The sequence below is a fragment of the Dermacentor albipictus genome, chromosome 1, assembly GCF_038994185.2.
Source record: "Dermacentor albipictus isolate Rhodes 1998 colony chromosome 1, USDA_Dalb.pri_finalv2, whole genome shotgun sequence".
NCBI lineage: Eukaryota > Metazoa > Arthropoda > Arachnida > Ixodida > Ixodidae > Dermacentor > Dermacentor albipictus.
The window spans coordinates 351740203-351766483 of record NC_091821.1 but is presented as its reverse complement, the minus strand read 5'-3'; the positions used below and the strand labels follow the sequence as shown (position 1 = coordinate 351766483).

General features: G+C 50.5%; 1 protein-coding gene across 3 annotated transcripts in view; it reads right to left on the bottom strand.

The window, feature by feature from the left end:
- Window positions 1-26281, bottom strand: part of Mef2 (myocyte enhancer factor 2) — a 149092-nt gene that overhangs the window by 25851 nt on the left and 96960 nt on the right. Inside the window, exon 1 of one of the 3 annotated variants that reach the window (XM_065441638.2) lies at window positions 306-471. The exons of 1 other annotated variant lie outside the window; for it this stretch is intronic. The gene's annotated coding sequence lies outside the window, so the exon portion shown is untranslated. Of the gene's footprint in view, window positions 1-305; window positions 472-26281 lie in introns of those variants that run through there. One more of the 3 variants, XM_065441633.2, reaches the window with a different exon arrangement.

Sequence of the window (26281 nt, the reverse complement as noted above, 5' to 3'; positions counted from 1 at the left end):
GGGTGTTGTCACAACATCTCGTCGCGCCTTTCGACACCGCGCGCGCCTATCAGGAGACACCCGCCATGTCCTTTAGGATCTCTACGGGACCCGAACTCAAGACCGTAACGCTTCTACGGAGTGTCCTCGCGCTCCCCTGAGCAGCGACCTGGTGACCAAAAACAGCGATGTCGAAGAAAAGTGACGTAGCGGAAGAATTCCATCTTGGTTCTGCTATCGCAGGCGTAAAGTTCCCGAGATTTATCAGTAGCATTCGGCGAATCGCAAGTCTACAGCTAAAAGAAATACTTTCAAAGTACACTCACGGGTCACTGGTACGAACTGAAGACAAGAAGTCTTGAAAAGGTAGGGCGCTGTCGACAGGTATCCATTCAAGTCCGCAGTAGAAGACGAGAAAACAGCTGTGCTGCCTCACGAGCGCAACGCGACCTGCTGACGGGCGCCATGTTCTCCGAGAGTCGTGTTGCCAGCAGCGCCAGCTGGAAAGGCGCGCGCCGACTAAACGCGGCGGAATCACTGCGCGGAGGCACTGTTGAAACCGAAACCAAGAAGCATTGCCTGCGCGTGTGCGATGAGAAGCGAATAGATGAAAAAAGCGGAATAGCCATTCGTTTTCGCTTCCCTCTAAAGCCCGGGTATCCTTCTTTACCTGCCCTGTAACGTTTGTAGGTAACCGGAATAATTCGTTGACGAAAAATGACACAACGACTACCCTAACGACTACCCATGTAACGTTTGTATGCAAATGGAATAATTCGTCGACGAAAAATGACAGCAACTACCCTAACTATAGAGCATCTGATACGATCACCAGCGTATTCTGTAGTTAGCGTTGTATCACGATGTATGAGCCTTCGAATTTGAGTGTTTTCTTGCAAGAGACAGATATTGGCGGCGAAGACTTACGGAGTCTCCATCTGTCGGAAGCGCCTTGCTGGCGTAGTATGAGGGATAACGTGGCGCGCTCCTCATAGGTTTGGCTGTCGGCGCTCAATAAAGACACCACGCGGGAGCTCTCCTGGACATTTCTCTAAGTACTCTCGAGACGACAGATTTTTTTTTTTTAACTGTCAAAATAACCTTGTCGAAACAGAAACCACAGAATGGTTTACAGACGTTATCTCTTTACCGAACACGTGCAGCGAACGCCCACTGCGCGCGGTCACAGCATGGAGTCCTCCGAACCGGTTTCTTGAGCGAAAGATAGGCAATCACTGAGGGCAAATTATGTGAAATGTGTTCTTATAGTGGGCTGTCTGTGTAACCGAATGGAACGCAACGAAATGAAGCTTTAATACATCGATCGCACGAGTTCGCAGCGACCGACTGCGCGTCTGCATGCAGGTCCGCGCGTAAAGTCATACTCACGCAGCGAGCGCGTTTTCGCACCGTGCCGTGAGCTTTAGGCCGTAGCATATAAACATTTGACAATACACAAGCAACCATTGTCGCGTGAACGCTATCAGAGTTGTTAAAAAATAATGTCGTTATAACTATAAGGACAGCGACGCCTACGGCGACTTGTGATGTGCCTTCGCGAGAATTCAATCTTTTCTTTTTCTTCTTCTAAATTTTTGGACCGTTTCAATATCTTTCAATTCTAAAGTTGCATCGCACTGTATGTTTATCGGTGTTCTCGGCGAGTGCAATTTTCGGCTGCTTCTTTTCCTTAATCCAGTGCATTCATTGTTTAGTGCTAACACAAACATGAGCATATGCCATGCCTTTTTTTAATGTGCTTCTTAGCGTTCCCTCTCCATTCCAGTGAACTTGCCAGTATTTAGCATCAACAAGTTCATGTATCAAAGCTTCGTGACATCAGCCGGACAGCGCGCGTGGGCGAGCGTCTCAGTGCGCGCTTTTTGAACATGGCAGCTCCGACGCCGTAGCAGAAATCGTCCTCTCGGAATTGCTTGCTGCACACCCTAGTTGTACCGATGGCTGCTTGCCTGTTCTAAGTTTCGCGATCCAAGCTTCACGCAGCTTATTGTCCCGCGGGTACGTGTGAAAGCTGACACCGGGCTCCGTTGCGTTAGTCCGGCACTGCGGCACCGAGCAGTAGCCTACCATGTTGGACACCTTCAAAGGCAGCCACTACCTATTATGGTGCCTTCAAGTGTTGTCAAGCAGACACCCGAAGCGGGAAGACCTCCCCACTTAATCAAAACCGCAGGGCAGATGAGACATTCATTTTCAATGGGCCCTGAACCACCCCTAGGGATTGGTGAAACAACATAGCTCGCAGGCAGCATACGCTGCTGTGAACATCTCAGCCTAGTTTTGCTGTCGTACGCGGTGTGTGGAGCTCGCAAGTGGACCGCGAAGTCCCCTTTCTCTCGAACTTTCAACAGAAGGCCCTGTCCTCAAGCTCTTCTAGGCGCATAATTTCGTCATGGGACGCACTATTTCGTCATTCCCTTAGACGGCTGCTATTGGCCAATGGGGCTGACTCGCTCGAGTTTTGAATAAAACCCTTTAAACTTCGTAAAGTAGCGACACTCTCCTCCTACGCCTTCACTCCTCCTCGTTTCTCCTCTCTTTCACGCTCTCTCCTCGACCGTGGCGCCGCCTACACTGCTCGAGCGTAGCAACGGCGACGAAGTTTAAGGGGTTTTAGTTTTGAAAGCACCGTGGCGCGACCTGGCGGTGGTCAACGAAGTTGACTGGATAGTATGGGAAATACGGGGTCCCGTAGAGTAACACGGATCTCGCTCGTTTTGTGCTTCGTTGTGAGTCTTGTGCGTAGTTCTCGCACTCGAAAAGTGTTCGACACGTACGTAGGACGTTGTGCGCTACCGAATGCAGCATGGGTCATGGAGTGCGGGCGCTTTTTGTCCGACAAACCGTGCTGAAGGCGGCCGGACCTGGCGTGTTGGTAGCAAACTCTAGAATAATACGACAGACTGCGTCGAGCAGCGTGCTGTCCCCAAGTACTGTCACCGCCGTTATTTATGCATGGTGAGTTGTCGTGAGGGTCATGGGCTTGACACGCTAGAATTTTCAACACACTGTGCGACGACTTAGTAGCGAGCGATAAAATTGACTGGGTAGTATACAAGTCGCAGCTCTCCGCATTATGCTACGCTGTCACAGGGCAGTATACAACCGATCTCGCTTGCTTCGTGTGTTTGTTCAGGGTTTGTTTCCTGTTTTATTTTGGTGTTCAGCTATCGGGAAAGGCACTTGCGTTCGCTGAGGGTAGCCTGTGGATAATCTCGTCGACAGTGCACCCCATTTTAGCTTAACCATGAAAAATGCAGTCGTCTATAAAGGTGCATGCGGATGATTTCTTTTTATTAGAAAACTGCCACCTCCAGGAATTTACAGGACCTAAAGCAATTTCTTCTGGTGAAGCGGCCCACCTACTTAAGCGAAAGTTCATATAGAGCGGTTGAAGCTGTTACATAACGCGTTGCTGAGGGAACAAGTGAAAGAAAATTAATCGACTGACGTGGCACAGTCAACTGCGGCAATAAGATAGGGAAGTGTATATAAAAAGCGGTGTTTAAACAGGCGTTGTCACATTGTATGTTACTGTAAAGAAATGAATGACAACAAACGTTGCTGCGGCATCGTTCTTCCTCCAAAAAAGAAAGGAAAGCTACTGCACGTGAGCGCAAAGGTTACGGACACTCAGTCACAGTGTTTACTGATTGCGATGTCTGGAAATGCGCTTTTGCGGCATAAGCACGCATGTGGCCGGCAGTCTCAGCGTCAACATATACCAGAGCCGCTCAAGCTGAGCTATACAGTGCTAACGCCAGCAGCTAGATTATATTAGTTTCATTAGTTAATTATTTCATTGTTATATTGGGCAACAATTCTGAGTTGGTGCACGTGCTTACGCGAATAGACACATATTGCAGCAGTCTGTCGTTGCAGCTTGCCATCGCGCGACTTGAGCAGCAGCCGCATGAAAGCGGCAGTGCACCGAAACGGCGTCTGCGACTTCTCGTGCGCAGTGCACGCATTTGGCACAGGGCTTTGCTTCCTTGGCGACGGAAGGCGTGCTACAAGCCTCCCATGCACGAAATTCTCCAAAATTCCCATCACGGCGCAGCTGAGACGAGCAGATATACCGCGGAGCCATGCATGCATTCGCCAGCAGGGCATCGCATATCGTACTACCCGAAACTTAAAGGCGCGGCATAGAGGGCTCTGCTGACGGCTGGAAATGTGTTACGCGCTCGAAGAAGGAAAATTATTTGCGCCACCCTTGTCGGCTTTCTAAGTAGACGTTTTCCAGGCTACGCTACGAACTAGAGGACGCTCGGATACAAGCGTACCAGTGGCCATTCCACGGAGAGGAAGGCATCATGGCGCGCTACGGTTCATAAGGTGTGCTGGAAGCGTAGCATTAATCGGAATGGCCTCAATCTCTGTTGCCGACGCTGTCCACTAAGTTGATCTTGCCATTACTGTGTCGCCCGGTAGAAGGGCTGGGTCAGCTTTCTTGTGACCCCGCTGTGAAAGCCCATGCCAAGGAGACATTTGCATGGCCAGATCGAATTCCCCGTGCTATCGCCAGCATCCATAGCTCGCAGATCGCCATTCAGCAGTCAGAAGGGTTCTACCCAGGCAGCTCCAGCGTTTCCTTTGTTCGTCTGATAAAACTGCGGAGTCAGGACAGGAGGATTGTGGAGATCTCTTATTTGGCTGCTCCTTTTGCTTTAGTTCGGGAGTGCCGCACTTTCGTCCTCACTTTCACAGCATAGCGCGCGCCGTCAGCACCACGATCTTCGATTTTACTTCGCACAGGCCAATGCAGGGCCCGCATATCATAATGTTCGATTTCATGTTCCGCTGCGTCTACCACGCGACGCGCCGTGAGGCAGATCGCAGCGACAGCGGCAGCACTGCGGCGTGCGAGCCATGTCCGAGCCGATGATGAAGGGCGAAAAAAGAAAGTAAAGTGATATGGACCATTTGTGAAGGCGGCCCTAAGAACCGGTTAACGGCTCTGTTGCACTCGGTATAGGAAGTCCTGGCAGGTGCGTGCATCGTGCAAGCTCCTGGTAGCAGACGACACAGCGCTGCGTTCTGCCAATTGGTTTACGTTTCCGATACAACCCGCCGACTAAGAAGTACATGCATAAATTACTTCAACCACTGCGTAAACGCCCGGCACCACGCGTTTGTACTTTAAAGCTTTCTAGATAACGTTAAATTTATATTTTATTGTTAGTGAGCAAGCAGGAACATCGTGCAGTTCTTCGACTAGCGCGCAATATGATGAAGCGGCACTTCAGAGGTGGCACCCTCTTGTCGATTGGCCGCGTCCTCCCCTTCTTCCATCTCCAGCTTGGTTAGTGACGCAAGCGGCGAAGTGAACCGTTCGCTTTCCGAACCGTTATAACATTTCGCCGCTGACTTGACAACATCCGCGCAGAAGCGGTACAGAGGTGCGTATCAAGGCCCGACTAACGACCGACAATGATGGAGAAAGAGGGTGAGGAGAGGCTCGCTATCGGCACCATTAGATACCGCATCGTCTGGCTATCGTCTGGGAGACGCGAGTTTCCTCCGCTGCTGCTGCTGCTGCTGCCGCCGCGAGGAAGCGGCGCATCAGGGCGTCAAGCCAGCGGAATGGAACAGCGCGCGGTCTCCGATCGGCGAGGATGCCAGCCCTGACCTTGGCGTTCGCGGCAGACTGGCGGGCGCCGCGCGCTTTCGCCACCACCGTCCCCCCCCGCTCGTATGCGTACGACGCACGCTATGCCACACGCGATCTCTCATCAGCTGCACGAGACGGGAGAACTGCTTTGTGCTTGCTTTTGTATTTGCCAGTAATGTTCAAATACCGTTTCATTTGTGTCAATGTTGTTATTGCGAATGCTTTACACATGCTGTATGATACACTGCGATACTGTTGCCAAGTCATTGTAGGGTGCGTCGACCTCTGTCAAGCCTTTCTTCTGGCTTTTTGTCGATGCACCCAACATCCTCATGACGATGTTGAATAAAGAATTGAATTGAATTGAATTGAAGAAGAGCAGGCGTGAAAATTGCGTCCCCTTGTTTTATGGGCACATCGTTCTTTATCGGATTGCAGGCGGAGCCTCACAACACGTTAGAGAGCAAACTGAAAAGAAAGATCGAGGTCGAGTCTCGAAATGTAATTTCCTCCTCAGCTATGGTAACGTGACGGAAACAAAGTGAGCTCAAAACCAGAAGCAAAGCATGAGGCAAGTTCTTCCACTTGTACGGCATAAGCCGTTTTCTTTAATTATATATTTTGTTCAATACTACGAACGAGTTTACACGTATTCGACCAAATTTTTACAGCTCTACAACAAAAGCACGTAGAATGTTGCATCTGTAGTTACCTGCTGTTCTGTAAACTGCTAGTTGTCCGTCCTCTAACCACGGTATACGGTATCGTCTGATAGATAGATAGATAGATAGATAGATAGATAGATAGATAGATAGATAGATAGATAGATAGATAGATAGATAGATAGATAGATAGATAGATAGATAGATAGATAGATAGATAGATAGATAGATAGATAGATAGATAGATAGATAGATAGATAGATAGATAGATAGATAGATAGATAGATAGATAGATAGATAGATAGATAGATAGATAGATAGATAGATTCTTGCAGCTGTCGTGCATTGTTCCGCGAACAAGCTCCCTGTGTCTGTATGTGTGTGCGTGCGCCGGGGGGAAGGCGACTGTGCGAAATATATTGTATGCAGTGTGAATTATCGCACGCCATCGTTTCATCTCTCCAGATCACGCTTCCATTGGGCAGACAAATTGGGGAGCCTTCGTGCACTCCTGCATAGCGCGGCGTGTGCGCGCGAAAAACACCACACACGGTATAAGTGAACGGCGTGCGCATCCCGCGGGAAACAGGTGCTTTCTTTCACGCGGCCCGCCTCCTCCTCTCCGCTTCGAGGACACGTCCCGCAAAGATCACAAGCGGACCTCATCGCAAGCAATCGACAGACACGTTAATCACTCGTAACACGCCGCGCACTGCCGCTCACGCCCTTTCCCCCAGTCTGCTCGACGTGTGACAGTGCTGTGCGAAATTTATATATAATGCCACTTTCGGAGGCGATTCAGCGGCAACGCAAACGCTTATGAAAGCACTATGCGCGATGGCACGGTGAAGCAAATCAGCCGGCAACGCTCGTCGCCGCGGAAGACATTTCCAAAGCGGTGAAAAAAAAAACAATTACGCCTACAAAGCAGAAGCTCGCGTACGTGCGTCACGAGAGCAGAACGAGGAGCCGGTGAAATAATTTTATTCAGGAAGGGCGCGCCAAATTAAATAGCACGAGGCGTTCCTTTTTCCGTATGTACCGTCGGCGCACGCCTCGATATAGTTTTGGATTGCTCAAGCGCGCCTCCTCACCCGCCGAGGGAAGAACGCAGCAGCGTTGCAACATGCTCGCATACGGGGAGTGACGTAGCTCTGCACGACCGCCTGCATATACGCGCTGGAAGTGCAAAACGAAAAAAAAAAGTACGCGCCGTTTACTGCCGCAAGGCACGATCGTCAAGCGCGCACACATGTGCGCATTACAAACACGTTCCGCGCGCGCATGCACACGCGCACAAAAAAAAAAAAAAAGGAAAGAACTCGCGCAGACTTTATGGGTGCCCACGCCGTCGTATTTACCGAGGGACGGAACAAGATTTTGCCGATCGCTGTTTAGCGATTCAATGTGTATACCTCCCCGCGCGTGGCATCGCAACCGCGCGCCGATCTTTAATTTCTCGACCATTCATCTGCGCGTGCGCACTTCAGAATAAGCCAGGCATTGAGCCTTCCTGTGCAGTACAATGCGCTGCGAAGGGCCCTCTTCTGCCGAATGCGACGCGATCAATCAAACTCGCTCGGGCATATATAGTATACGCGTGCGCTGATAATGGCTCGGCCTCATATACGTGTACGGCGCTCCAGTTTGACGTGTACACGGGTTTCAAATGAATCGTCTCTGCGAGCGTATGTCGCCGTATAATAGTGCGGCTTGCTCAACTCCGCCTCCCTTCTTGCATTTGTTATCGCCGGTCGACCTTTATTGACGCCGCGCGCGAGTATTCAGAGCCATAAAGCATATAGCGATGCTCAAAGCGGCCGCATCGGTGCGTCGATAAGAGCGCATTGATTTTTTGTTTGCCAGTAAAAAGACAAAAAAAAGGGAAATAATGCACAACTTTGGCAAAAAATTTGGCCCGCCGCTTCGCAAATAAGAGACCGTAAGCGGACGCTCCCAGTCACGATCCCCAGCGTCTCGACCAGTTGTGGCTTTCTACAGAGCGTATTGGTTGATCGGGCAAACGCGCGACAAGGCCGGTATACTCTGGGCCAGTAGGTGTACTGCTTTTCGGGCAAACTAGGTATGGGAAATGATTTAGAGGTACTGTGTGCGCTAGTGGATACAACTTTACTGATAAAAAGACAAAATAACTGACCCCCTTGACCCTCCGAGCTCACGCCTGTGTGCCTGTGTGCGCATGTGTGTGTGCGCGTACATGTGGTAGGTGCGTGCGCCTTTTCTATCTTTGTCGTTTCGCGCTACTTAAGTTACCTAAAGCAGTGAGTTTTACCAATAGCGCATTCAAGCGTCCTCGCGTACACAAAACTCCACGCCCATGCTTGCGTTGTTTTGCACGTCCGGCCCTTTGCGTCCTCTAGCTTTGGGAGCGCAGCACCTAGAACTCCTTAATGAGGTAATGTGCAAGCTTAAAATGCACAGTTCATCGACAGGACAGGGATCCCATGAGGGTCGAAGGAGATCGGGGAAATCTACGCATAAATGTCCCCTTAATTCTTGGTGATGAGATTATAGCCCGTCGCGAACGTTTAGAAAGCACCTAAAGATCCCTTGTTCAAAGCGAATGCGCCGGACGGCATCGAAGAAATGTAAACCACAAAGCCTTAATTAACAAATTATTTTTCACCAATGTCAGATATCAGGCGTGTTGCAAGATTAGCAAGCAGCGCAATACATGAAGTAGGCAGGGCTTTACATGCTTATACGACAAGATCGTTATGAGCACTATATAAATAACACACTCCGGAGACCCTGGTTCGATTCCCACCCAGTCCATCTTGCAAGTTGTTTTTTATTTATGAACTGCCTTTCGGGATTTCTCGCTCACGGCCAACGCCGCCGACGCCGACGACACCGGCTTTTCTGCGACACGAGCTCCTTAACGCTGTCGTGTTAAAATATGTGAACCTCATTTTCTACGTTGCGCTTTTAAGAGAGGCCGCTCTCAGCCGCTGCAGAGGCGCGTGTGCACGCCAGAGAACGACGCGAAAGCGAGGCCTTCCACGTGGCGACCCCGCGTGCAACGAATTAGTTGCCGCTTGCATGCTCCCGTCACCTCGCGTAGACGTCTCGCCGAACCGCTTCTCGACAAAATACGAAAGCGGATAAAACGGAATGAAATGCGTTCGACAATGAACGAAAGGTGATAGAGTACCCGAGAACACCGCGAACGTCTTGTCGTCCCGCTGGCGTCATACAGACGCCGCGAGCGCGAAGCTAAACAAAGGAACGCCTGGCCGTCATTTTCTGCCTCTTATAAATTATTAATTCCACGGAAACAGATGCACGCAGGGCGAATTCCGAGAGAACGATATATGCCGCTCTGCAGTCTGATTGAATAGTCTTCCATACCGTGTGCCCTTCATGGCGAGGCGATACATCGTTTGCTCTACTCGAGATGGGAAAAGAGTTGACGAGTTGCTCGATGTGCTGTGTTAGGATTGTTCCTGGCTTCACGACTCTGTTGCTGCAGGCGTCGCTATATATGCGCAGGGGTGACACTGGCAGAACAAAGATACCGCCATCATGTCTTCTTAGCATTCTCGTGGCTTGTCTTTGTATCACTGCGTGTTATAGTTGAGAACTCTAGACGCTGCCTTCTATAAAGCATACTGCCTATTTCGGTGACAGTTTCTACTGTACGATGAGAGCAGACAACCCTGCAGGTATGGAACTTAACATACGTATATACCCTATACAGAGCACCTCTTGTGCATCTGCCCGCGATTTGATGTACAGGGAAAGTCGCTGACAGACATCTCGTCGAAGTTTGTCGTTGCACCAGTGACTGAAAAGGTTCTATTGTGATCTTCGCCCGATCCTCCTCATCAGCCTGATAGTCTGAAGGCTACCTAAGAAAGTTGGAGTTTCGCAGTATCGCACTAGACCTTGTCGTGAGTATTTTGTTCCCAGGACCTGTCAAGAATGGAAGCGCGTTCCCGGCGCGATGATTGCCATTGAAGACCACGCACAATTTCGCACGGCCATAATAGACACCATCATTTCGGGCTTCACGTGATTATCACTACCTCACTTGCTGCCTTCCTTTATTATTTGCTGTTTTGTAACCTTTTCTTTTTTTACCCCACTCCTCTCCGTAATACCTTTGCGGTCTTGAGGCTATAATAAATGGATGAATGAGTGAACACATTTTTGGATGAGAGCATACTGGACAAGAGACTTCGAAGAGCCTTGAACCGCCCAAGTTTTTCACCGCCATCTTCATCCTTATAATCAACGTCTTCTCTGTCTATATACCTCTCTGCAACCTTTTCCTTTCCCCCAACGCCGAGCAGCAGGTCAGAACATTGAATTAGGCCGACCTCCCGGCTTTTCTCTCACGATATACATACACACACACACACACACACACACACACACACACACACACACACACACACACACACACATATATATATATATATATATATATATATATATATATATATATATATATATATATATATATATATATATACATATATATATATATATATATATATATATATATATATACACATATATATATATATATATATATATATGTGTGTGTGTGTGTGTGTGTGTGTGTGTGTGTGTGTGTGTGTGTGTGTGTGTGTGTGTGTGTGTGTGTGTGTGGAGAGAGAGAGAGATCAAAATTACATACAACAAATTGCAAGGACGTGTTGCGCGTTGTGTGAAGCCGTGCCGTGGTGTATTTCCTCACGGAAACACCGAGCAAAAGGACAAGTAAGTGAGTTTTAAAGAAGGGCGGGGGGGAGGGGTGTAGCGAAGGAAACAGCCACGGAAGGAGCCGCGACTTGTTGGGGGCCGGGGCCGCAGAGAGGAAGCAGTTATTCGCGCAGTTCCCAAGTTGAGCCTGGTCGGTCGTCGACAGACAGCACAGCAGCAGCAGCAAACGCAATACAGGCAGGAGCGCGTTGCCGCGGGACGAAAAAAGAAAAAGAAAAAAGAGGTGGCGCTGCCGGGTCCCGACCTGCGGGCGAGACTCCGAGAGAGCAGAGTAGACCCGGGCGCTCCGCGACACCACCGGAAATGCTCGTCTTTCCCGCCGGAAGCACATCTGGACCGAGTTAGATAACGACCACGGTGCGATGACCCACCCGAAGGGGCCAGTCCCAGAGAGAGGCCTCCTGTTCGTTCGCAGCACCGACGATTGCACACCTATACGTGCACGCATGAAACCTTAGGTCACAGCCGACGGACGCCAACCGGCAACTCTTGCAGCCTGGAATCTCTACACGGTTCCGTTTGCATCCTACCGTTTTCTTTCCCGCAAGCACTATAGCCACTGGTGGTGAGGCGCGTGTTCTTATACTTCCTCTGGATGCCAATCGGCCTACGAACAGTCCTATATACTATGGGAGGGAGCATTGCGTCACGCAGCCAGCCTTGGCAAGCGAACGCTCCGTGAAGACACAATGGTGGCCCAGTACGTGACCTCTTGCGTCGACATCACGGAGCAAGAATCGAGATTAGCTGAGACGTTCGGTTCCAAGTATCTATGCCAGCAGTTTTCATTCGGTGCGCGCTTGTTCAACTGCCCCGCCGTGGCTCTGCCTGCAGAGCGGGAACACTAAAACCAACCACGCACTTGACGTGCGATCACGCGTTGGGCCACCAGGTTTGGCTTCAATTGCGTTGCGGTATGCTCCTTCCTATCTATTTCCTTCCTCCATGAGTGCTACTATAAGACGCCACGCCATTAAATGGCAGTATTCGTGGAACGAAGCTGGGAATCGGCTGGCTGAATGGATGGGTGTTATGAGCGTCTCCTTTGGAACGGGGCGGTGGGTGGCGCCACCAAGCTCTTGCTATTATACTGCCTAATGTCCTACCGAGGTTAAACAAAGAAAAAAAAGAGAAACGCAGGATGAATTCCCATAACCAAATTTCCTGACCCCATATTGCGAACTTTGTTTTTTTACGTCTCCGTTTTTTTCTCGCTTCCCTACTTTTCTTCCACCAATCTCGCTTCGAAAAGTAATGAGCTTCCCTTTCAGTTATCATAAACTGTAGTGGCGTTGCGCCACTACAGCGCCACCACATGGAATCGCGCAAAGTGGCACGAGTGCTTTTAAGAAACGCTGTATACACGTGATGAGTTCTGTCGACTGTACACAGCTGACCGCCGTTATGTACATGCGGCCTCTCTGTTGATACGACGCTTCAACGTGCATGAGGGAATTCCGTTAAGCTACATAGCCAGGCATAGCCGCGCTCACCTGCTGTCTGTGTGCACCTGTCTGCGTGCACATCGACCTTGCCTTTGCGGCATCAATCTCTCGTTTTGCTTTGCTCCTCTTCATTTCTAAAGTGCACTTATCCATTGTACCTGCGCGTAGACCTTTTTTTTTTCGTTCTTTTTGTGCCGCCACGGATCGTTGTTTTGTTCCCTCTACGGGCAGCTGCTGCTGTGCCTTGCCCATTCGGCGCGTGTCAACGTGCGTTCCTCCCTGCCAAGCACATGGCGGAAGGGAACGCCGCTTTCACGCGCGTGTGCCACCTTGTACGCGCTCCCTTCTGCCGTCGTTCACTCCTTCCGTCGTTCCTTTCGTTCGCCTCGCCGCATTCCCTTTGCACCCTCGATATCCTTCTTTTACTTCTCCCCGGCGGACTCCCCTTGCCCCTCCCCGACTTTTCCCCATTCTCCGTCGCAATCAACCAATTTCGCGCGCTCTTCGTAACGTGCCTTCTTCAGTGTTTTCAGCTTGAGGCGCGGCATGCCACTGGATTGGGCAATTTCAGAAACCGAAGCCCCGGAGCCGCGACGATTGTAAAGAAAACAATCACTCTATTATTAAATGACATACTGAACCCTGGCGGATTCCTGAGCCATATATCTCATTGACCTATGTCCGTTCCTGCGTTGTGATTTCCGTTTAGCGACTGCATGCGCGCTCGGAAAGGAAATGCAACCAAAGGTTTGATATCTGGGTCATCTTAACGTTTGCATAACAGTATGCTACTTTGAATTGAAAGAGCGAGATAATTTTTTTTTTTCTTTCGAAAGAAGGCAGGGAGGTCGGCCAGGGCTAGTCAGTGTTCCCTAGACTGATATACGCAAGGGGCATGGGGAAGAAAAGCTTATACGAGGTGATATGCACCGTACTTGGCGTATACTGTGTGAGGTCCACTGCTTTTTAAAGCGCATACCGCGCTGTAATTGAGCCGCGTGTACTAACGGCTAGTCCTGTAGTGTGCGTTCGTAGCGTGTCCAGGACTCAGGGCTTCGAACAATAATGCACCTGCGCGTTGGTGATAACGGTCCTGTACATCGCTTTCTTAATTTCGGGTCCCTGACTCTTGTACGCAGCCCTATAGGCGGCAGGGTTGCGCTAATTCAGAGCAGCGTTAGTACTCCTCAGGTGTTATGCGAACACCCCCTCTGCGACTTGATTACTATTTGAGGTTTGTATACAAGTGTCAGCGCCGGTATACAGTCCCTAGCGCGGGCACTAACCGATATTCGGGCATACGAATGCATTCTATAGAGGCGAACGGAAAACATTCCGACGGCGCGGCGCGGCGTACATCTGTGCGCACCGGAAATAATCACACGGTAAGAAAACAAGGGGAGATAAATACAGCAACCGTAACGCGCGTAAACTGCGCAGTAAAAGAAAAGAATTTTTAAAGGATGTTCAGGCCATTCGGTCATTGCACTGTGAAGCTTGCGACACAATGAAAAGAGAAGGAAGGTGGAACGCAAAGCCGCAGGCGTTGCTCTGAGAACCTCAGCGGTGAGACCGCAGTATATATTATATAGCGAACGAGCAACGAACGGTAACATAGCGTGAAAACAAGATAAGGTTAGAAACTAGGCCGGAATGAATGCATGGAATTCACTGCGTGCGCGCACGCGTGTGTGCGCGCATGTAATTACATAGGAATACAGTTATATTTAATCTACAGCGATTATTTCTCTATATGTTATTTCGCAATACGTGCTACGTTTTTGTCCCCGTGCTTCGGAACACGCCGTGCCCCGTAATCACGCCACGTCCACCGCATCCCCCCTTCCTGCATCTCCTTCTCCGAACATCTGTCTTATATTGCAGTTTTGTTTCTCTTAATTCGCGGAATGACAGTCCCGTTGACGCATTTTGATTTTCAGCTGATTCTGACTCAGCATACAAACGCCTCGCTCGACCAGAAAGGACACGCACGCGCGTACCACACACACACACACACACACACACACACACACACACACACACACACACACACACACACACACACACGCACACATACATACATACATACATACATACATACATACATACATACATACATACATACATACATACATACATACATACATACATACATACATACATACATACATACATACATACATACATACATACATACATACATACATACATACATACATACATACATACATACATACATACATACATACATACATACATACATACATACATACATACATACATACATACAACGGGCGCGCACGTTCACGCCGAGGAGTCGCATGTTCAGGTTTCAAATTTAATTGTTCCTCCATCCTTGCCACGCATGGCACGCTTATCGCCTGTAACTCATGCAGCGTTGCGCGATCTAACGTCACCCCCCTTCTCTTTCTGCATTCTCGTCCCCACCTGTCTCGTCTCCGCGGTGATCCGCTAACGCAATTTTCGGGGAGTCGCGCAGCGTGCGGGGAAGTGCAAGACAATGCTGCACGCAGCAACCGAGGAAACAACTTAGCAGCTGTCGCATTCTGCCGCTGCCAGATGTAGTTCCATTTCTCTTTCATTTTCTTCTATTGTTATTATTATTACTTTCTTTTTTGCATGACAATAACGGGTTTTCGCTCGTTCAGCTTTACTTTGCGTTTTGTGCAGCAGAGAAAGACGTCAACGGCGCTATTGAATGACTCCAGCCAGGCTGATCTGTTAGCCACGACGAAGGCTTCGTAAAGGAACGCACCGACATGCGCCGGAAGACGAGAGGGAGGGAAAAAATAAATAAAAAGACGAAGCACATTTTACCATCTCGGTTTCAGTTCTAAATGGTAGAGCAGTGCCGCGCCAAGCGATATGTTTAAAAAGCAGCTGGTTCACGCGCGAAGTATGTGAGAAAAAAAGAAGAAAGAGGCTTGCTGCGTTGCTTACGTCAGAATATTTAACATCTGTCTCACTTTCACACCTCTGCCCGCGTCAACGCAAAGTGAACGGGAAGCAAATGTCTAATGTCGCCAGAAAAGTCCGGCATGCAGCTCGGCTTGCCTCAGGTGAGAATGAAGCATTAAAGAAAGGGGAATTCACGGCCACTGACCATGTGACTATACGCATACAACGCGTATCGGAGAAATTGCTTCGGGCAAATGTCCAGGAAGCATTCACCATTTACCCCAACCCTCCCCCCTCTTCTCCGCTTCCGTCTGGTTGTGGAATTCGTGGCAGCTCAGCCAAGGACGCAGGTTCGACTGCCGCGTCCGCATTCTGGTAAAGGGCCGAATGCAAAAAAAAAAAGTTCGTGAAACGCGCTTTAGCTATAGTGCACTCTTGGGCGCACGTTGAAGAAACCGAGACGGTCGAAATTAATCGGGAGCCAACAAGCACGAAACACATCCTTTCTCACATACCCTCTCACTGCGTTCCTCATAGCGGAGTGAGTTTCTTTTGAACTTTGAAACCCGCAATGTATTATTATTTTTCAATCGAAGTGCTGTTTAGTAAGTGAATTGAAGTGTGGGAAAACGATTTACCGAAAGCGCGACTACCCCTACCATCACCAATAAATTAAGCTACCGCCGAGAACGAGAGTAAAACCTGAATATGAGAATAAACAAATAAGAAAAAGAAAATGCTATAGGTGACACGATTTTACAGACTTGCACGAGCCCGTGGAAGCGCTTCCCTACTTCGTGCAAAACAAATGTAGTGTCCGCAGTTTTGAATCTCGGATAACAGTGAACACCACTAAAATTTCAGGCACTGCTTCATGATATAATGAAGAAAGAAACAATACGTAACTTTTTACACGACAGTCAGAGAGTCGAATCGATTTAAAAGACGCGCCCTATACCACGCATGAGGATCGAATTATACAACAGACAGAACCTGAATTCAGAGCTGACCTTATAAATCGTAAAACACACACACACACACACACACACACACACACACACACACACACACACACACACACACACACACACACACACACACACACACACACACACACACACACACGCACGCACGCACGCACGCACGCACACACACACACACACACACACACACACGCACACACACATCGAATGAGAGAAAAGCTGGATGATGTGATCAGTTGTGTTTCGAAACTCACGACGCCGACGAAATGGCAGAACTCTCTATGTGGCTGCCATTCTTTTTCCGGCGCCAAGCGAAAGGCAACATGATAGCTGCTAACCTGTTGACCCACAAGAGTCAAGCACATTCAGCTCGCATTAAAACCTTCGATGACTCTTTAGATGTTCGTTCGTTGAGACGTCGCGTTTCTTGGGTGTAGGCCTTCCGTGTTGGTATATCATATAATGCCGCAGATATACAGGTGATGAAGTTAAGAAGGTAAGAACGAAGCTGTAGCAGAACTTTGTGCTTCGCGTCCCTGCCCACGAACTCGTCGTCGTCTTCTTCTCTCACAGGTGTGCGAAGGCTCTTGTGAAGACGAACATTCGCGTAAGCGTTCGTCGCTTGTGCTCGAGATAGACACCAGAAAAGGAAACATTTACTGGCAATATAGCGTATGCAAGTGCTGGCACACCAGCACGTTTAATTGTACCCTGTCAAACAGGTATATATATACGCGGCGCGCACACGCAAACACGTAAATTAGGTGCCATGCAAAGAGGAATTTCCTCTTAATCAGGCACTTGGCACAGGAGAAAGGGGAAAGAGTGGGAGGGAGGGGCAACTCTGATAAGAAGCAAGAGCTTATTCGAGCACAAATTTTTTATCCCCTCTCTCTCTCTGTTTCACTCTCGCTCTCTCTTCTTCTCGATCGTTCAGAGAAGGAGTCGAGAGGCGAAACCGAAGTCAACGCTTTTTGACCCCCACTTCAATTAAAGTACTGAACACCATGTTTATTGCCAGTGGGCGAAGCGAGCCAATCTTTAAGCAGGCGAGGCTCGCGCCGTTTTGGCATCACGCCTCGTATATACGACGCGCGCGTCAAAGTCGCACGCGTATAGCGCACGTGCCCCCCAACAAACACGCGGCGCGGCCACGAAATTAGCATTTCTGTCCGTCGCACATAGCAGGGCATATAGCGGCATATAAGACACACACGTCGCGCTGCAAGTGCATCACGTGCGAACTTGCCACGGCATACAACAGCACGGAGAGAGTTCGCTGCAGCCAAGGAGGAACACCGCAAGTGAAGTCACCGCGTGGGCTTGGCGGTGGACCGACGCCAACCTTCTCCAGTCGGAGTTGCTTAATCTTTCATGTTTGCTATCGTTGTCCGTGTGCCGAGCCTTGTTCCTCCGCTTCCGACGCCGCTGTGTTCGAGTGCCTGCGCGTATCCTATACTCAGTGGGGGAAACAGCTGATTAGCATATATGCCAGCAGAGCCTACAGAGGGTCGACCGCTCCTCAAGTGTTTTCTCGAGCAAGAAAGAGGTGGCAGGTGCGGGGCGTCGAGCGGACGCTCATTAAAGAAAGAGTTGAGGACCTTCATATCTGATTGGATACAGTCTCGTACATAGCTACAGTGTTTTCGCGTCCATTAATCACGAGGCTAAGCCCGTTGATTTTCCTCTAAGGGACATGCTACGTGTGCTTTTAGTTAATTAATATTGGAGTAACCCGCGCATCGGCCAACTGGCCTCCCACGGCGCTTGAACGTGACGTCACCGTTAAACCATTTTCAATCTCACGTTCTTTAAGTGAGCCGCAGTTATAAAAAGGCAGACTTGGCTCTAGGAACGACTCACGTTAGCATCGTGTCGTGTCATCCTGAACACTGTCAAATTCCTCCATGTTGTCGAATTCTGCCTTGTTGGTATTTTGAGCGAGGGGCCGTATACATGTATAGCAGCGCTTTAAGCCAGTCAGAGCTGACAATATGGCGAACATCTACAGCGCCCAGCATGGCGTCCGGAATATATAGCATCCGCGGACAACGTTTGGAGGCGTGCAGGCGGGCCCAGGCAAATAAAAAGAGGAAACTATTTGTCGAGTTGAATCGAATTAATAAATTTTACCATCCGAAAGCACGACCCAGGGCTGTGAGGGACGCGTGAAAGGGGTTCCGAGTTAAGTTCGATTGCTCGGATGCACGTTGCACTCCGTCTCCACCATCATGCGGCCTCCGGGGCCGACAATCGAATCAGCGGTCTCGTGCTTCACGTTATAGATGCCATATACATCCACTGAGAAACAGCAGCGGGTGAGTTTTCTATTTGTAAAGCTCAATCGAACAATTCAGTCGGATCTCGGAGTGACCATGCCACTACTGCTCGTGACGTGGTCAGCGAGTCCGCAACTTGGGAAGGGATAAGACTGCGCGTATATAAAAAGGCCCACATGTATTGAGGACAAATAAAAAACCGAACGTCTAAATTCACACCGGATCAGTGAAGTCGCGAGATGGCGTCCGAGGTATCGAAGAAATCAGGGTGCGCTTGATCACAACTTCGACTGGGCTACACTCGCACCGCTCTCTGCATCGGGCAAAACGAATTGCGTCCTTATGTGAAACACGCTGACTGATGTCTCGCATTTATGACGTTCGCGATCCACTGGAGCTCGACAGCACAGCGAGAATGATCGGTGTGTTTCCCAGCGAGCACGCCCAAAAGTGCGAAACGTAAAAGAAAAGCGTGCACGCCTTCCGCGCATGCGCAAACGCGGGATGCGAAGTGCCGAATACGATTGCAACAAGCGCCGATGTATGCCTTCGGATGGCACAGCACACCGCGCCAACTCCGCCCGGCAACGTTGCTGCCGTGGCCCTGACAATCAAACAAGGCGCGTCGAGGCCAGGGACCCTGAACTTCCGCGCGCGTCGCTTTCAGCGCAGAGGAAGAGAAGTGAAAGAATAAATAAAAAAAAAAGAAAGAAACGGCACGCAGCCAGTATATCCCCGCGTTATGTACTACTGCACACGCTGACGACGAGAGATTGGCCGGCTGTTCGCCAAGCCGCGCCGCCGTGCCAGCCGGCGAAGTGACAGCGTAACGTACGACCGGTGCTGCCCCCCGTGCGAGCCAGCGATTCTACGCGGATGCATGAGCTTGCGCGCGCCTGTCGCGCGAAGAGTCGGCCACGTACCCGCCCCCTTGTTACGTGTCAGGGACGATTCCGAAAAAAAAAAATTAATGGTGAGAACAAAACTGAAAGTCGTTTATCGGACGCTAAGGAGAAATATGAGGTTATAGGTCGCATACAGGTGGATTACTCTTGTGATTACACTGAAACTACGTTATAGTCTCTGCACGAGCGAAAGCTCGGTATGCGAGACAAGACGCAAAAAAGAAAGGCCGGTGGCGACGCCACCGTGAAATTCACGCACCAGCTGCCCATGGCGTACAGATTTTCATAACATATGACCCGGGGTATTTTGCGGTTTCCTGATGGAAGGAAGACGTTACGTTGCACTCGATTACAAAGAACAAGTCCAGGTGGGCAAGTTGTGTGAGATTTCCCAGCTCAACTGGCCCCGCAGTGGGTAGGAGTCGCATGCTTTATGGGAAACAACAAGAACAAAATGAGGACCCGAATACGCGGAAAGACAAGAAAATTTGTGACGTCCGCATTATTAATTCGGCGTCGCGGTCTGGGCGCGAAATTCGAAAAGATAAGCTTCGGTGTCATTATCTCCGTTGATAAGCGATGATTTTACCAAGAAAATCACATATGATTCCGAAGGAGTTTGAAGCTAGACAAGTTTATTCATTCTGCTTAGTGCACTTTAATGTAACACCAAAGTAAAATATTAGAAAAACATGCACTGCCACGATACGACTCCGAAACGGTAGATATACGGTGGCTTAATTTACCAAAATCAAAAGTTTTGCATGCGTGGAAACGACATACAAAAGCGAAGTCTAAGTGGTGACACCACCGGCAAACTTGCAGATAAGCTTCCTATGACGTCACACTTTGAGGCAACAACAGAGTGAAGCTATAGTTAATTGTCAATTATCAAAGAAAGAATTACACTACTTTCAAAAATAAAAGAAAATTCGACCCAGCATGTGTCGTGTGCAGAAGAGGATCCAAATGTATGGTTGCACTGCTCATACTGATGACGTCATATACGTGTAAGCTCGGTCTGAGGGATTTTCACACAATTTCTGGCGTCCCCAGCACCGCTGCGAACTTGGGCCAGCAAAAATTGTTTGATCTAAAATCACCTATTTTTAGTAGCTCGGTGAAGTCGTAGTGGAGATACGTCGCGAGATTCGCAGGAATCACTCCCACCATCGTTCACCTGTGTGCGCAGGCAGCAACAACGCGCCCGCAGCCACTCAATCGCGCGACGACAATGCGGAGCCCCGCGAGCGAAACAGCGAGCCAAACCGCTCGGCCACGCGCGCGTGGCTATGCATACGCGCGGCAAGTGAGCGCACAGGAAACGCCATCGAGGATATAAAAAATTACCGACGATTACGTTACTTCCTAATGCGAAATTTGAGCGCAGCAAATAAGCTGTTTCACTTTTTCGATAGATTGAGGCAAAGAAATCGAGCAACACATGTATGCGCTATCACAGATTTTTTTTTTATTTTTCACACGTATTCCTTTAACAAAGACTCCATTAACAGTTCTTGACAGTCATGAAGGAAGCTTTGTGGTCGGAGAAATAGACTGATATATGTTAGACTTGGTACACCAATGCTTGATTCTCAAAGACGAGATCTATACAAGTGCCTCGCGAGGTTGTCACAGCCGTGGGACGCGTTACGAGCGAGAGGAACGGGATGTTCTCCCGCATAAGTGTTAGGAAATTGCTGTTTGTCTTTATGTCAACATTAAAGTCCCCCACTACTAACATTGGTGTGGATCGATGGACGGTTAATGCGAGTTGCAGGAAGTGCACGACGTCTTTCGTGAGTGCGGTAGCGGACTCACGAAAGCGGTATCAGTCGGTCGCTGCTAGCGCTGGGGGGATGAAAGGGGGGCGGAGCTGGTTATGAGGCCGACGACAACGCGAAACCCAGGAACGGACGCCAAAGAGCCATTTGTGTAGCCAGCCCTCCTCCACAGTCTCTCCTCCTCCCTTCCATCATCCTCCCTCGCCCGGAGAGCCGACAGCGCGCATGCGCGGCGGCGGAGCAGCGGCGCATGCGCGGCGGCGGAGCGCGGCGGCGGAGGCGAGCTGGTTACGAGGCCGACGCCGTCGACGACGACGCCGACGACGACGACGACGACGCGAAACCCAGGAACGGACGCCAAAGAGCTGCGCTCTAAAACGCGCACGCCACGAAAGACATCCCGCGCGCCTACTCGCGACCGGCGCGCTGCGTTAATGCGGAGACCACTTTCACAGCCGCGTTGCATGGGTGGCGCAACGCCTTGCGAGCCAACCTTCACCTCGTGACGTTTCGGCTGGCCGTCGCTGCTCTCCTTGTGTGCGTGCGCGCGGCGGACGCGTGTGGTACTGCGTTCGGCTAGGAGAGCAACGCTAGGAGAGTGAACGGGGAAAAGTGAACGAGAGGGAGAGTCCCTGAGAGAGAGAGAGAGAGAGAGAGATAGAGAGGCGGCAGTGCCTGCGAGAGAGACGCACACATCTGCGACGCATACGACGACGACATTTCCGCAACCTCGACTCGTTTCCCACTGGTGCAACGTTGTTTTTTGTAGCGGAATTTCCGCGTGCGCGTAGCGGCAGCAAGGGCCCCTCTGCGGGCCTTGCGAGAGCGCGGGAAGTCGGCCGCACCGGCTGTCGGAGTGCCGCCGCGGCTCGCCGTGTTGGCGGCGTTTAATCGCGGAGCGCGCGCTGCTTGGTCGTTGCTGGATTAGTTTTCTGCAGCGCCGGCCGAATTCTTTCCTGCCGGGAGTCGCTTCATTCATCGCGAGCGCTCGTGAGACTCGAGAAAGCGCGCGCGGACGCCCCGGGGACCGTATATTAAAGGCGACGGCGCCATGGTCACAAACACGCTGCGTGCACGACCTCGCAAGGTTTCTCCTCGCTCTTATCGCGTCGAGAGAAGGAGAAAGTGGTGCGCTTACTCTTCACGTCCGCCCACGGCCTTGCTAGAAAAAAATAATAGATAAGAACAAGGTTTTCTGCAGGTCCTGCTGGTCCCCCTCGTTCTTTTTCACTTTCGCAGGAAATTTCAGCAGCCGGTACGTATATATGTCACAAGAGCGGCGGAACCTTTCCGTATAATGCGACGCGATGTCGAGGGAGAAAAGCGAACCGTTCGGATGCGGCTGCGCCGGAGCACAGGGTCCTGATACTCCACGGTGTGCGAGAAAGCCTGTGACGCAGAGGAACGATCCTAGAGTCGAAGAACGCGCAGTGGCTTCCGGTTGTATATGGAAGGGCTGGTGGCTTTCGTAGGACTACGGCAAACTGCCACATCGCGAGAAGGTTGGCGTCATTTCCACCGCTTGCATCATATTTCTTCCAGGTATCTCAAAGAAGAGACTACGCAGACGTAAATTCACGCTATATGGCACAACGCGCAGTACCGGACGCGAGGCTCTACTGGAGACCCCTGCCCGCGGAACCGCATAAATACGTGTATACGCCTACTCACTGGCCCCCATTCCAGGCATGCGAATGCCGGGAGCGTTTCTTTTTCTCTCTGCCGGCGCTCTCTTTGTCGCCGGCGGCCTACCAAAGCTGGACAGAGGGCGCTCTAAACAATGCACAGAGAGGCACATCACGTTTCTTCTGCGCTGACCCGCTTCGGAACAGGATTCTCAATGCGTACACGCCGCTGCCAGCCTCTCTCTTTCTCTCTCTCTCTACTTCTCCGCAGGATCACCATCCCGCTGCGATGCGTCGGAACGTCACGTTGCAGTGCCGCGAATAAGAGCAGCGCGTAGCGAAAAACATTCAGCCCGGCTGTTGCCAGTATGCTCACGCGGAAGAGACAGCGCTATCTGCACATCGGCATATCGAGAGAAGTCATACGCTTGTGCTGCGGCGGACACGTGTAATGCGTTCCCACAAGCAAGTGCATTTAGCATAACCGTTCGACCCCCGACCGTTCTGCAGCTTTACCCCCGCCTAAATTCACTTGTCTATAAAGTCTGTGTGCTGTCAACAGACTCCCATGACGTTTTATGCGCTATTGGCATATTAAAAGGCTATGAACATATTCCAAGTACTGTGTACGGGATGTCTATATGTGTTTTGTGCAGGCAAAAAAAAAAAGCGCACCTATAGTGCGACAAAGGAGCCTCTAAGACGCCTGTATACGCTGTCTGGAGACCTTTTCACAAAAATAAGCTCTCTATGTCTGCCAAGGGGTGCTAAGAGCACTCGCAAGTAGAACTGTAGAGAGGTGAGGTCCAACACGCCTACACGCGCAGGCACTGCTCGAAAGTGTCAAACACCACTTCGTCTTCACTGGCGTGAAATGACTGTAGACTACCTATTCTGATCCACATAAGCGTAGAGTCTTCTTCTCATGGGGAATAAGGGAAAGTGGTGGAGAAAATTTCTCATATGAACGGAATTTCAGTGAGCACAGATACACTTCATGGATACGACAGACAGTATCATAGGACTGCACAAGGCACTCCGAATAAACAGATATTTCGTATTAGGCAAATTCGCGATTCTGAGGGAGTATCACGTCCTTGTCCGTTCAGCTTCAGCAACTGGACAACGTGAACTTTGGAAGTAGCGAAAGATATTGCACTGTTGACGCTGTTGTTCAACTAGATCACACGGTCCTGGTGGCGACATGAACTGAGAAGGTTCGTGAGCTTTCCCTTTGTTTCTCATAACAGCGGGCTCTCCAGCAATGGAGAGAAGCACGGGCTTTATACGGCGGCCGGCAGGGTCCTGGCATGTGACCTTACCAGTCACCCTTCGCTGTCATCATGCAACGGACTCCTTGCGAGCGAGACATTAGACCCGACGTGTATGCCTTCGTCCGCTGATATGCGAGTGCACTCAGAGCGGCGTGAGAGCACGTGAAGCCCGCGAGAGCGCGTCTTGGAACGCCCGTGAGTGTGCAATTATACGTTCGTTTGGAGCAAGAGCCAAGTCTCGGGTGGTTCGCGGCAGTCGACTCGGACAGGCTAGCCAGTCGCAGGCACGTATAGAGTTCTGGTTCCCTCGCTTCGCACGCAGGGGGTCTCTGACCCGAGCCGTATCGCGCGCACCTGTCTGGCCTTCTCTTTCTGCAAGACGACGGCATTCTCTTCGACGACCGAAAGCCTTGCTTGCTGTGGCGTTCTTCCCCGACCCGACAGATAAACCGCGCTGGCACAGAGGCCGTCATAAGCTGACAGCCACACGAGATGCGCCGCACCGATCGTCGTCGTCGTCGACGGGTTGCAAAGAGCGACGCGAGTCGTCGTCAGCGGCGAGCGGCCAGCGAAGCGAGCAAGGGCGCCGCCATGTTGTCGAACGCAGTTTGGGGGCAAGCCCGTGCACCGCCGCCACTGGAGGCGGCAATAACGGCCGTGCAAGACGCGCTCGATTACAGGCCTCTGCACTCTCCGTGCAGATGAGCGTTCCGATACTGGCACGGGGTGCGCCTAACGAGAGGCGCGCAAACTAAGAAAGATAAGCCCTCCCCCCCTCCCGCGCCAGCGCGCGCGACTGGCTCCTCGAACGGCCAGGTACAAGAAAGCATCAGAAGGGGCCGCCCGATCCACGGCTTCTTTCTCCCTGTGGCAATGCTCGCCCACGAAGGAGAAATCTGGACCAGTGGGTCAGACGCGGGGAACTTCGCCGGGGACGACGAGAGGTCGTCGACACCGCCGCCGTTCCTCTCTCCCCGCCCCTTGCCGCCGACGCCACGAGCTCGGATGCGAAACGCCGCCGCCGAAGGTGTGCCGGCCACAAAGCCTTTCGCCGACGGCGCCAGGCGGCGCTTGACGCTGGACAGTAGACCTCCAGTGACGTCACTTCCGCATGACACCAGAGATATGTGGTACCGGAGCACGTGCGCCAAAGCGCGAGGGAGTGACCATTCAGTGCGTGGTCGAAACACGGACAAGGAACACCTGAGCTAGCTCAATGGGACCAATGTCATTTCCTTGGAATGCATCCTCAAAGAAGACGTTAGCTAAATTAAAACTCTTGAGCAGTTATGAGAGCAGTTTGACGACTATGGCTTGATAACACTGTAGGGGAGCGGGTGATCCTCAAAAGTGTCGGGTGAGTCAGACATATAATCGTTGGTTGCTTTTTATGCACACTCCCAAAGAGAAGAAAGATTAGAGCTGATGATAGCTGTAGCTCTCAGATCCATCTGTAATTAACAAGATACGATTCACCGTCATCTTCACTTGGCGAAAGAATGAGAATGAGCCTTTTTCGGGGAGGGGATAAATTATCCTTAGACGCACACATAAAAAATAATCTGATGCAAATGGGCTAAATGGGAGCGATTCAAAAGGCGATCTTGGGCATATGTTCCAAATATGTACCAACCGAGCTACCTCTACATTATATCAAAGGGAGCTTATTCGATTAGCCTCAGTGCTGCTTCAACGTGCTACCTTTGACGACCGAAAGCTCGGAGTAAAAGCGACGTCACTCAAGAGAGGTAAGCGCAGTGTCACTACACAGCGAATGACCGCCAGAGCCGCAACATGACACTTGACTATAAAACTATGCAAGAAACAGCGGCTAACAACTTTATTACTATTTCTGTCAAATTTTATGCTCGTTGGTATTAACTTGCTGTTTTGGCAAACCGAAGCCTGACTGCCTGCTGAGTCGTTTTTTTTTATTTCTCACGAAATGCTGTCAAAAAGTTTCCGGCACTAAGGCTACGACGCAGGATAACGTGGTTTTAAAACAAGACCACGTGGCGTGCTGTTGTAACATGAGGACG